Source organism: Cavia porcellus, unplaced genomic scaffold (assembly GCF_034190915.1).
Source record: "Cavia porcellus strain 051 isolate PalLab524CR breed Dunkin Hartley unplaced genomic scaffold, mCavPor4.1 scaffold_20, whole genome shotgun sequence".
NCBI classification, from domain to species: Eukaryota; Metazoa; Chordata; class Mammalia; order Rodentia; family Caviidae; genus Cavia; species Cavia porcellus.
The window spans coordinates 38,222,831-38,234,063 of NW_026947503.1; the positions used below are offsets into that span (position 1 = coordinate 38,222,831).

Here is an 11,233-nt window from a genome sequence, read left to right on the forward strand (position 1 = left end):
TGAGCTCTGAAGGCAACACCATCCAACTTTCCACATGATTTAAACTCTCTGAGCATCACTTTAATCACCAATCCTTCTTTTCACCTTCACAGAATCTTACAGGAAAAAAAATTTAAAAATGCACACAGCACGATGTCAATATAGGTTTAACACGATGACTTAAAGAATAGTATTGTGACCATAGGGCTTCCTGTTCAAAGTAGAGAGTCTCAGGATAAAGTAGATAAACCTATCTTTGAATATACTTTCCAACTTAAAACTGACTTAAGTGTGTTATTTGATTTAACTGTAAGTTTACTATCTGATTTAACCCACTAATGTGGCCCATTTTAAAGATCAAACTACTGAAGTTGACAGATTTGTTGAAATCACTGAGATAGTCCTGCGTGACTCCAAACGTCAATTGACTCATGATACATCCAGTCTCCAAATAACAAGGCTTAGAGGTCACTTGGACTCTGATCCTCCAGTCATTAAAACTGGGCATAAACATAATAAAATTACTTGGAGATAATGGGTGCAGAAAAACCAAATGACTGAACAGAGCATAAATTCCTTAGTCTTTCTTTCAAAAACCTCTCAGGTTAATCTTATTGTTTGTTCAGCCTTAATTCAAGTTCTTCAACTTCTGAACAATCTGATTCAGCAATTGCTTTGCTCATATCAATTGAATATAAAGTATAATCTGACACTTACAAATTTATGCTTCTGCTATAAAAGATGCTAGCCATATCAGATATCTGAACAAATACTGGCTTCATGTCCCTTTGTGATATTTTTTCTCTAGCTATATCAAGCTCTCCTTTAAGCCTTGCACTGGTACTGCAACTTTATGTCCTTCTCCAATTACACAATAAAACCCTAGAGATAAATTACAGTACCAGAGGGTTTTGTGTGTCACAGAGTGGCCAATTCTCAGTCCACATGCTAATGTGTAATTTTTTTGTTTATTTTAAGGATAACTCTTTTGAAATACAGAATGGTAAACTGGAGTTGCACAGGACCTAGTGGCACAAGCAGATGATCCAATGGTTGAGTTCTTACCATGTGGTGTGCGTGGACATTTCTGAGTGGCTCTCTCCTGCTTCTCAGGTTTTCCTTCTTGCCCTTGGAAGCCTGTGATCATAGCTCCTCAGCTCAGCTCTAGGGAGATGGAGCCTTGACATATTTCCTACAGGACTAAATCCCATCTGCATTCATGCCTGACACCCACAGAGTCCTATGTTATCTGTTTCCTTTCTCCCTCTATAATATAATCCAAGTATATCATTTTGTCTGCACCTACCCAATATTGTCTTGGACCCAAGAAGGATCTGGTGCAGGATGTAGCTCAAGCCCCACTCATTCTTTGAAGCTTTCTCTGATCTGCCCACCCCTTGCTGTCTCTGCGTGAGCTCTTACTACAGTTCAGCACTTGGCTTGATAGTTATCTGCTGTTCCTCCACTGTTTTTCATGACACGTCAGAACATCCTCCACCCAGATCAAGGGCAGACCCTTTGTCCTCTCCTCCATTTCTATGAATCCCTGTAGCACTCATCAATCTGGTTGCATTATTCTTAATGTCAACCAGCAAAGGAATTTAACTAAATCAGAGTGTTGAGAAGTTGGTAGTTTGAATGAATACCCTAAGTAGGTAGACTGCATCCAGTTTACAGGATCCTAGGTTTTTTCTTTTCCACTGTGGACAGAAGACCTTATACCAACAAGTTATCTGATCTTCAATATCAACCATCTGAACCTTAATTCTCAGGGCTACCCAGTCCTGCCAGATGCAGTACACACTCACAATTTAGCATGTTTCCTTGGGCAACTCCAAATTCATACTTGAATTTCATCCATCTCTGACATTATGCCAAAGGTGTTTTATCGATTCTCCTGTTCCACTTCTTCCATCAAAACTCAAATATATCCACTTTGAAGTCTTCCCTGATTAAACCCTACCTCTGCAAAGTATAGCAAAATTCCACTTGGGATCATGTTCCTACTTTAGCTGCAAAGCCAGTGATTTTCCTTTATGCTAAATTATGTCTCTCAAAATATACTATGCACTCTCCAAGGGCAAAAGCCACATCCCACAGCATACCTTTTCTGCCAAGAGCATCAGGCACAATGGTTCACACATGGTACAATGCTGAGACTTTAATAAATATTTGGGGATCAAAAAAACCTGATGGTAATAGAGCTCTAGATTAGACAGTAGCAAGCAGAAAGCAGGCCCACAGAGCTTTCAGATCAAATCATCCTTTTTTTAGCCACTGTATTAATACTTTTAAAAAAAAAATCAAAGATCCCACTGCTCAAATAACAATAGGTCATGGGCACAGATTCCACCAACTGCACAGGAATACGCAGACTTCAGTATTTGTTGCTACAAGTGCATGGGTGCTCCTTTGCCTTCAATGAACATTCTCAAGCTACTATATTGGATCCATCAGACTCAGCCTCTCCAGTCTCTACATTTTTTCAAGTCATATTTAAACTCCATGCAGCTCCTCTCCACTGAAAAGACTGAATCGCTGGCAAATAGAAGAAATAATGAACAAATTGCTTTTATAGAGTTTGCTTCTCTTTTTCTCCCCACTTTCATCCCAAATCCTTTGCAAGATCCTGGGGTAAATGTATTGCAAAATCTTAGCAGTTCAAAGAGGTTTTCTTTTTCTGACTATCCAAATAATGTGCCCCTAGGTAATTCAGAAGCCCCATGGAACTTTCACAGAGAGTTAGGTCAAAGCCAATTTTTTTCTGATCCCATCCAAGCCCAACATCATCCAGAGGGTTCTGGCTTTAAACAAACTGTGTTCTGAGCTCAAAATGAACACAAATTCACACTTGTCCATTATTGAACACAGGATGCCAGTACCTTCCAGTGGCAGAGCAGATCAGGTGCTTTAGGGGTGGAAAGGACATTCCAGAACTACAGCTTTAAGATCTTTAGAATCCACATGAGGAAATGATATGCAGACCCTAAATCCAAGTAGTAAATAAAGAACCAATAGCAGAGATTCCAGATGCTGACTGGACACAGGAAACAGGAAGCAGTAGCCAAGTCCTGACAGTCACACTAATTTGAACCTTCCAGAAGCTGACTTAGTACCATCTCCCACATTTCAACTCAGTGATTTCACTAAAGAGGACCAGTCTTTACAAAAGAAGTGGGGATAATTTAACTTTTTCTTCCCTCTGCATTATCCATCTTGGTAGCCCTTTCCACGGAGCTCACCGCCCTCCCTTCTATTCCTATAAACCTGTTGTAAATGAGCAGCTTCTCCCAATTCAGTTTACCCCAGGCACCACATTCTCTCTTACACCTTGTCCTTCACATCAGATACGCAAGCAAAGTGCATTAACTCTCATCAGGTTTGGTTTGAGCAGTTATTGAGGCCCCATTTGAAGGGTCTGAGGAGTTCTGAACTTGAAGTCAATTTTAAGATTGCATCTAGGTAAAGTACCCCAATATTTCAGAAGGGACTGTCCAAACAACTCTAAGATTTTCACTTTAAAATAGGTCCAGGGAAGAATAGAAAAGAAAAGCAACTTATTCCACATCATATGCAAGACAGTAGCCATCCCAGCCTGCAACCTGCCTTTCAAGACTTCCTCTTGAGTGTATTCCCTGTTGGGTATCTTTCTCTGCTCAGCGTTTTTCTAGTATTTTTCCACTGTGACCAGGCTCACCAAGTCACTAAAGAGTAGAAAAGCATTTGGATTTCAGCAACAAAGATGACTGCATGGTTAAGTACCAAAATGAGTGCAGTGGACAGAAACACAATTGGAATTTCCAGAGAAAATGAGGAGCTGTGTGGGTTAGAGTGGTGATGAGACTCTAGCAGGCACTTAATAAATATTTGATGACTGAATGAATGAGTGAATCAGTGACTGAAAGGATGTACATGTAAAATATCATCACCTCTTCTCTGAGGGAAAAACTGAGATTGGGTGATTTTCCTTGAATGATAGCCAAAAATATAAAAAGCTATTAAATTATGTAGTGATTACCCTAAGAGGTCCTTATAATGTTACTTCATTTGCCAAGCTTTAGTACACCTTAAGTAACATGTATTTTTAGTATTCTGTATTCACATAAATGCGGTGATTCATTCATGCAATGACACCCAGTCATGAACAGTTGCAGGACTTGGAAGGACAAGCTTGGCCCCTTGCTTCAAGGACTCACAGTTAGAAGAGGCAGGTGAAACAAACAGCAAAGCAGCATAATGGGGAGCCAGGCATTCGCTTTAGACCTGAAGTGCTCTGGGAACTGGGGACAAGCAGCTGAGACCTGGCGAGAAGTGAAAAGTGTGTCTCCCCTGAGGAGGCAGGGTGGTGCCAGCTGTCCTAAAAGGTAGATGCTCTGGCTAAAAGGGACCAGTCAGGCCACCTTCCAGACACAGGGTGGCAACTATAATAGAGCTCAGATGTGGAGGTGGACAGGTGACACGGTGCCCAGGATCAATGAGAAACCAGTCTAACAGGAGTAGAGCTTTGGGTGTTGCGTAAATGGGGTTCACTCCAGATCACTGCTAGATGCCCAGTGCAGGCTGCTCTACAGGGCCAGCCAGGTATCATGGGAAAGAGTGAGAAGAGGGCACAAAAGTATTAGGAGCCAATAGACTCTGAACTTTCTTGATTTGAGAACTTCCTGGATTTGCCAGGGAAGAAACAAGCTTGTTAATAAATCTTTTCTTTGGAGGGATAGACATTATGCCCTGAATGTTCCTACTCCATCTCTAGGTTACTCTGAAAGGAGATCCTCCTCTTGCCCTCTCTCACCTTTTCCTCTTGTCTCTGTATGGGTGCATTTTTTTTTCCTTTTCTTCTATTGATTTTCCTATTCAGTGGGCATCTCGGGAGCACCAGCATTTCTTGAGTCTAACTAGATAACTTTGAGTCTCAGACATCGCACATCTAAAAATACAACCCACATGCATATGCATATATATTCATATATATGTATATGTATACATATATATATATACACACACACAGATCTGAGTCATCAGTATATGCACAGACACTGTTAAGTCAGTTGAAATATTAGAACACCCAAGGCCCTGGGGGAATTTCCAAGCATTCCAAGGAGTTATTAACCTTGGGACTATGGCAATACAATAGTAATCTCAGGCACAAGTTTCCAAGAGGTAGCCTGGAAATCCTTCCAGAGTTTAGTCTCAGAAATTGGCTGGTATTTTAAATTCTTACAACCTGTACAAAATAGGAAGTGTGGTCATCTTTGTCCATATTTCACTGATTAGGTTACAGAAGTGCAAAATCAACTTGCTGGGGGGGTGTCACTTAACTTGGATGTAGATCACAGATCTTGTCACATCCAGTGTGTGGCTGTTCACATTCTACCACAGCAGCCTGAGCCTGCCAATTTGTGTCATTTCAGGCAACCCAGTTGTACATTTGCCTCATCTTCTGAATGGGAATAAAATGTGTATTTGCCTTTCCTCCTCAAGGGAACCAAGGGGGTGGACGTGATATGAAGATAATTTTTGAAAAGAACAAAATTATATGCATATGAAGGGAGTGTCTGGGGGGAAAAGAAAAGTTGGATCAGGGAAACATTTTTCCAACCTGGCAAAGTTCTCAGGATTCATCCCCTACCCTCTGCCAAGCTGAGAGTCAGCTCAGCTATCTTTGCCTGTGGGCTTCAGGGTTGCCCACATTCTTCACTGGATCCTAACATCATTTTCTCTGCTGGTATCTTAACCAAAGGCCACTTTAAAAAATGTTTTCTCAACCATAAAGGTTACCCTCTAATGGAATAAAACATCTCGAAATGGAAAGCTTTTCTTGCCTGAATCTATGGAGCTTCTAGATGAGAACCATAAGAGCAGATAACATAAACTAAAGCATCAAAGAGCATGGTCCCCCAAACTTTAGCTCCAACTTGATGTTTTTTTTTTTTGGTACCGGCAATCGAACTCAGGACCGTGCACTTGCAAGGCAGGCACTTATGCCACTGAGCTAAATCCCCATCGATGTGTATAAAAGGCATCAAAATCTAGTAGAAGGACAAGTGAAAGTAGAAATGAAAACTCAAGAGTCAAGCAACAATATAGGTAAAGCATCACCCTGGCAATCGTGAAGTACATTTTGTGGGTTCACTGGTATTTTCTTTTCTGCATTTATCAAGTATCTGGATGACCAAAGTGTCTGCAACTTTATGAACAGCTTGTGAGATACCAGGGTTGTCTCTAGAAACAGCTCTAAAGAAAACATAAACCTATAGGTATGATAGTGGCATTTCTACTTAATGGTGACTTTTTTGTTTTGGGAATCAAACTCAGGACCTTGTGCTTGCCAGGCAGGCGCTGTGCCACTTCGCCCAAAATATTATGGAAGCTTTCATAGCACTATGCTTTAGAGGTTGACTGTCCCACCCCCATCCCCAAAGCATACATTAAAGGTTCAATCTCAAGAGCCACACTAGAAGAAGGTGGTAAGACTTTTGAGAGGTAGGGCCTAAGTGGAAGGTAAGGTCATCATAGGAACATTCCTGGAAAGGGATTTGGGGGCCTCAGTCCCTTCCTCTTCTGCTCTTTTGCTTCCTGGTCAGGTCAGCAATTTTGCTCCATGTGTTCCCACTGCAGATGTACAGCCTACCCACAGGCCCAAAGCAATGAGGTACTTCAGGGGTGTAACTTCTAATGCTATAAGCCAAAGTAAGCCCTTCCCCTTTGTCACTTGATTATCTCAGGAATGCTCAAACTGCTAACCCTCCAGGACAAGAGCAGCCTTTTGTGGTCTCCACCCCCTCTGTGAGGACACCCCCATAGGCTGAGCCTCTACACAAACTAAATCATATCATCCTATCTTTAAGGCATTGCAACTCCTTACAATGCTAATGCGCTAGTAATAATTTACCCTATTCTTCTGGCATAGTAAAACTGAAGCAATTTTAAGTGCCATCAGCAGAAAAATTATTTATTTCCCATCTCAGACCATCAGAGAAAACAGAGCTTCACTGGCTGGGTCTGCCTTCAATAGCTTTCTGGTTTCAATTAAAACTTTAAGTCTTCAAGGGAAAAACTGGCATTCTGGGAGGCCAGGGCCCAGCCAAGTTTCAGTGTCTTCTCAGAACCCAGAAAGGATGTTCCATCCATCTAGCTATCTCTCATCTTCTTCCTTTTGCATAGTATACAGAAGCTTCAGAGCAGAGATTGAAGCACTACTAAAAATAATGATCATATTGCAATAACTCTCCTCTCCTGCATGTACATTTTTGTGCCAAAGAAGAATCGATTCAGCCCCTAATGGAATTCAAAGTTAAGATAACAGCAGAAAAGGAACAGAGAACCCAGGGGAAAGTATCTACCTATTTATTTCCTCTTCAGCAAAATCCAGCCTCCTACCTATTCCTACTGACCATTTCCAACTAAATTCTATAAAGATCCCAAGAAGGGCTTCTCTTCCTCAACCTACACTTAGATCAGGTGATTTACAAGGTAGCTTGCTTAAGCAACGCAAGTTCAAAACCAGAAGCCCTCAGGACACCAGGGGCTGTTTGGTTTCCTCAAGGATTTGCCCAGGTTTTCCCTGCCAGAAGTCCAGAACTGCTCTTCCCAGCAGAACCTTCCTATGTAACACTCTGATGTTAACATGCAAAAGATCAGATTACAAGCCTTCACTGGCCTGGCCCATTCATGAACATATAAGGCAGTTGATAGTTTCTCCCAGGCTAGACGTGGCCCCCTTCCTAACAGACACTGCTGCCTCTCAGACAGTCCTTTCCTCCTCATGTTCACTACAAACCATCCCCTCCTCCACCTGCAGTTTGTTTATTCCAGTGACACATCTACTCTCCCTGCTATGAGAGACAAGTCATTTCCCTCCTCTGGCTGTTGACTGCCTTTGCTCACCCCCCCCACCAGCTCCACTCGGGTTACTATAGCAGCTTCTACAGCCCAGCTCTAACACCAATTCAACTTCTCAAGACCAGGATGTGTTTTTCTTAATGTGGGAGGAGGATCCTTAATGTGCAGGAGGATTGCTTGGTTCCCCTATCTTCTGGGGCCACTTTCCCTAGTTTGCAAATACTTTATAGTCAACTTGCTTTCTTCTTCCTCTTCTGATTTGCTTCAAACTCTCTGTCCCAACACCCTTGTCTAGTATTAGATAAGGAAAGTAAATGCAGGACAAAACATAGCACCTTCAACTTCCTTTGAAACCTGGGAATCCGGTATCAGAGAAAAAGAGATCCTGCTGGCTCCCTCTCTCTTGAAAGGAGTTTAAGGATAGTGGAAGCCAAAAAAAAAAAAAAAAAAAAAAAAAAAAAAAAAAAAAAAAATCCAGAGAAAGGGGAGGGAGCCAGCAGGGATTGTAAACTGGTTACATCTTTAAAAAGTGCTACAAACTTTCTCCTCCCTCACACGCCCCCTGGCCAGTTGGCCCCGCCTCTCCATCGCAAACCAGCAAACCTAAGTGGGGTGTGCAAAAGAATCTTGCTGCCCTGGTCTGGTCTCAGCACTGCAGCTGTGGCCTGCACAGAGTGTTCTTCCTCTTTAAGTCCTTGTACCCCACCCTCTTTCCCTGCCTAAAACATGCACAGGTACACTGCAGATGGAGCTGAATTCAGATGAAACCTACATTTACCTGTGTGAGCCACAAGAGAGTGAGGGAATGGGGCCCCAACTCCTAGTTTTGATGACAGCTACTTCATGAAAGTTTTCAGCGCAAGCCTATAGAAAACGAAGACAAACAGCATGAAGAGTGAAGGCACGAAAAGAAAAAGAAGAGAAAAGAATGTAAGAGGAAAACAAGTACTATCAGAATTTCCTTAGAGACCATGGACTCCCACCAAACTTTACTGGACAGGGATGAGGTAGAGACTGACAAGGAAACGTCGCTGCTGTAGAATCCAGAAGAAACTCCCCTTAGGAAAACAGTTTCTGCTGGGTTGAAGAGACACACAAATCGTCCTTTTAGTATTAAACGTCATTCACAAGATTATCAGGACAGTTTATTTGAAACGGAAACAAATCGGAAATCCTTCCCTCCACAGTCTTTTTAGGCAGACATGCACAGTGAGAATCCTGCACAGACATACATAAAGAATAAAAACAGCACCTGGCACTAACCCCCCCCCCCCCACACACACACACATAGGCACACACACCCAGTACCTCTGGCCTCATCTCCTTATTTCAACTGCACAACTTTCCGATCATAAAAGAAAATATTTGCAGTTGGATCCAATTTCAGAATTGTAGTAAGCGGTGTGGGTCGGGGAGGAGGGGTGAGGCAGCGTGTAGGGGAGGGGGCTGGAAGAAGGCTTTCAGCACTAACTTATTTTTTTAGAACCAGCATGCTCTACCGATCAGAAATTGCAATTACCCAACAATGCTTCCATCGCAAACAGACACCCAAAACAGCATCACCGTCATCACCATCTTGCTTAAAGAGCTGCCCAGTCTAGTTTACCTGACTTTGTCTCCGTGGAACTTCTCAGACAGTATTTTAGTCAAAGAGATAATGGTTGGGAAGACAAAAACAATAAATCGATACAGAAGGGCTTCCTTTCCGGAGTGATTTCCCACTGGAAACCACCGAACGGGGAAGCCTGCCTTTAATTCCCAAGCGCACTGCTCCTCTAGAAACGCACACAATGCGTGCTTTCAAAGGGGCATTCGTCTGCTTTTAAGGGGATTCCTGTCTTTTCAGAATCCCTAAGCCGGAGAAACACCAGAAAGACACTCAAAACCATTAAGATTTTTAAGAGAAAGACTAACATACAGCCAGAGCACAAGCATACACCAACCTTCTCCGGCTGGACCACTTCTTCCCTGTTCTTCTATTAACGACACGTTAGATTCTGATACACCCCCCCCCCCCACCATCCAACTAGGTTACAATGTAGCTCTCTAGCTCCACTTAACCTGCAAGTTACAAAGAGAGAGAGAAAGAGGGAGAAAAAAAAAATATCCTGCCGCCTTCCCACCCCTTTCCCTCCCCCTCCCCCTCCCGAGTCCACTCCACCAACGCCGAACCCGCCACCCGGCAGCCGGCGGCAGGACCGAGGGAGGGTGCACACGGCGGGGGCGGGAAGGGGGGATCAGATTAGGCGAAACTCCGTGAGCTCCCAGCCCTCCAGCCCGACGCTTCCCCATCGCCGCCACCAACGGGCCACTCCGATGGAGCCAGCATCGCTGCCCACCCGCGGGCCAGCCGGAATCGCGCCAGCCCGGCAGCCTCGCGGGGACCGGCATCCCGCCCCCTCGGCCGCGTCTCCCCCTTCCTGCCCGGTGCAAAGTCAAAGCCCCGGCGAGGCGACGTGAACTTTTGCACGCCGGGCACACACACCGTTCCCGGCCCGGACGCGCGGGGCCCGCGAAGGCAGGCTGGGCGCCGGGGCTCCCGGGCCAAGGTCGCCGCGCGTGCTCACCCATGTCCCGGCGGCTCCGGCTCCCTCCGCTCAGATCCCGGCTCCGCTCGCTCGCCCGAGCCCCCAGAGGTGCTGCCGCGGCAACTCCATGGCGATGAGCATCTGTCAAACGGCGAGGCGCGGGGCGGGTCGCCCTCCGGGGTGGGGGGGCGCCGGGGCCCCCGGGCGCGCGGAGGCGGCGGCGAGCGGCGGGCGCCCCGGCCGACCCCGCGCTTCCCGCCCGACGCGGCCGCCTCCGCCGCGCCACCGATTCACGGAGAGAGATATCAAGGGGGAAAATGGCGTCTCCGGAGCCCGCGGAGTCCTGGAGTAATCACATTCACACACACACGCCCGCACGCACACACCGCACAGGGGCGCGAGGCGGCCCGGCTAATTTTAGCAGGCGCCAAAAAAAATGCTATACATATATATACGCATCCACACACACACAGATAGAGATATATATATGGATCCCGGCTCTCCGCGCACTGCTATTTTTGCCCTTCTCTTCAAAGGATGGGCTGGAGCTTTAAAAATGTTGCCGGCCGGGGCTCGCGGGAGGCGGCGCGCGGAGGGCGAGGGCGCTTTTGCTGAGCTGTGCAGTTCGGTCCGCGGCGCCGGGCCGCCCTGCCCGCCGCGCGCCGTCCGCCTGCGGTCGCTAGTGCTGTCGCCGCCGCCGCCGCCGCCGCTGCATGACCGCGCCCGCCCCGCGCCCCCGCCGCGGCCCTTCGCCGCCCGCCCGCCCGCCCGCCCGCGTCCCCAGCGCGCGCCGGAGTGGGGTCGGGCCGTGCGCCTGCCTCCCGCGCCCTCTCCCGAGTCCCGGAGTCCTGGTGAAAGGAAAGGGGAGGGCGCGGGCGGGGGAG

The 11,233-nt window shown here is 45.9% G+C and overlaps 1 protein-coding gene across 5 annotated transcripts in view; it reads right to left on the reverse strand.

The window, feature by feature from the left end:
- Setbp1 (SET binding protein 1) overlaps window positions 1-10,529 on the reverse strand; it is a 377,571-nt gene extending 367,042 nt beyond the window's left edge. For 3 of the 5 annotated variants that reach the window (XM_063231756.1, XM_063231759.1, XM_063231755.1), the window contains exon 1: window positions 10,389-10,529. The gene's annotated coding sequence lies outside the window, so the exon portion shown is untranslated. Of the gene's footprint in view, window positions 1-8,599; window positions 9,719-9,764; window positions 9,877-10,388 lie in introns of those variants that run through there. The other 2 variants (XM_063231757.1, XM_063231758.1) reach the window with 2 other exon arrangements.
- Between the last annotated feature and the right edge of the window lie 704 nt (window positions 10,530-11,233).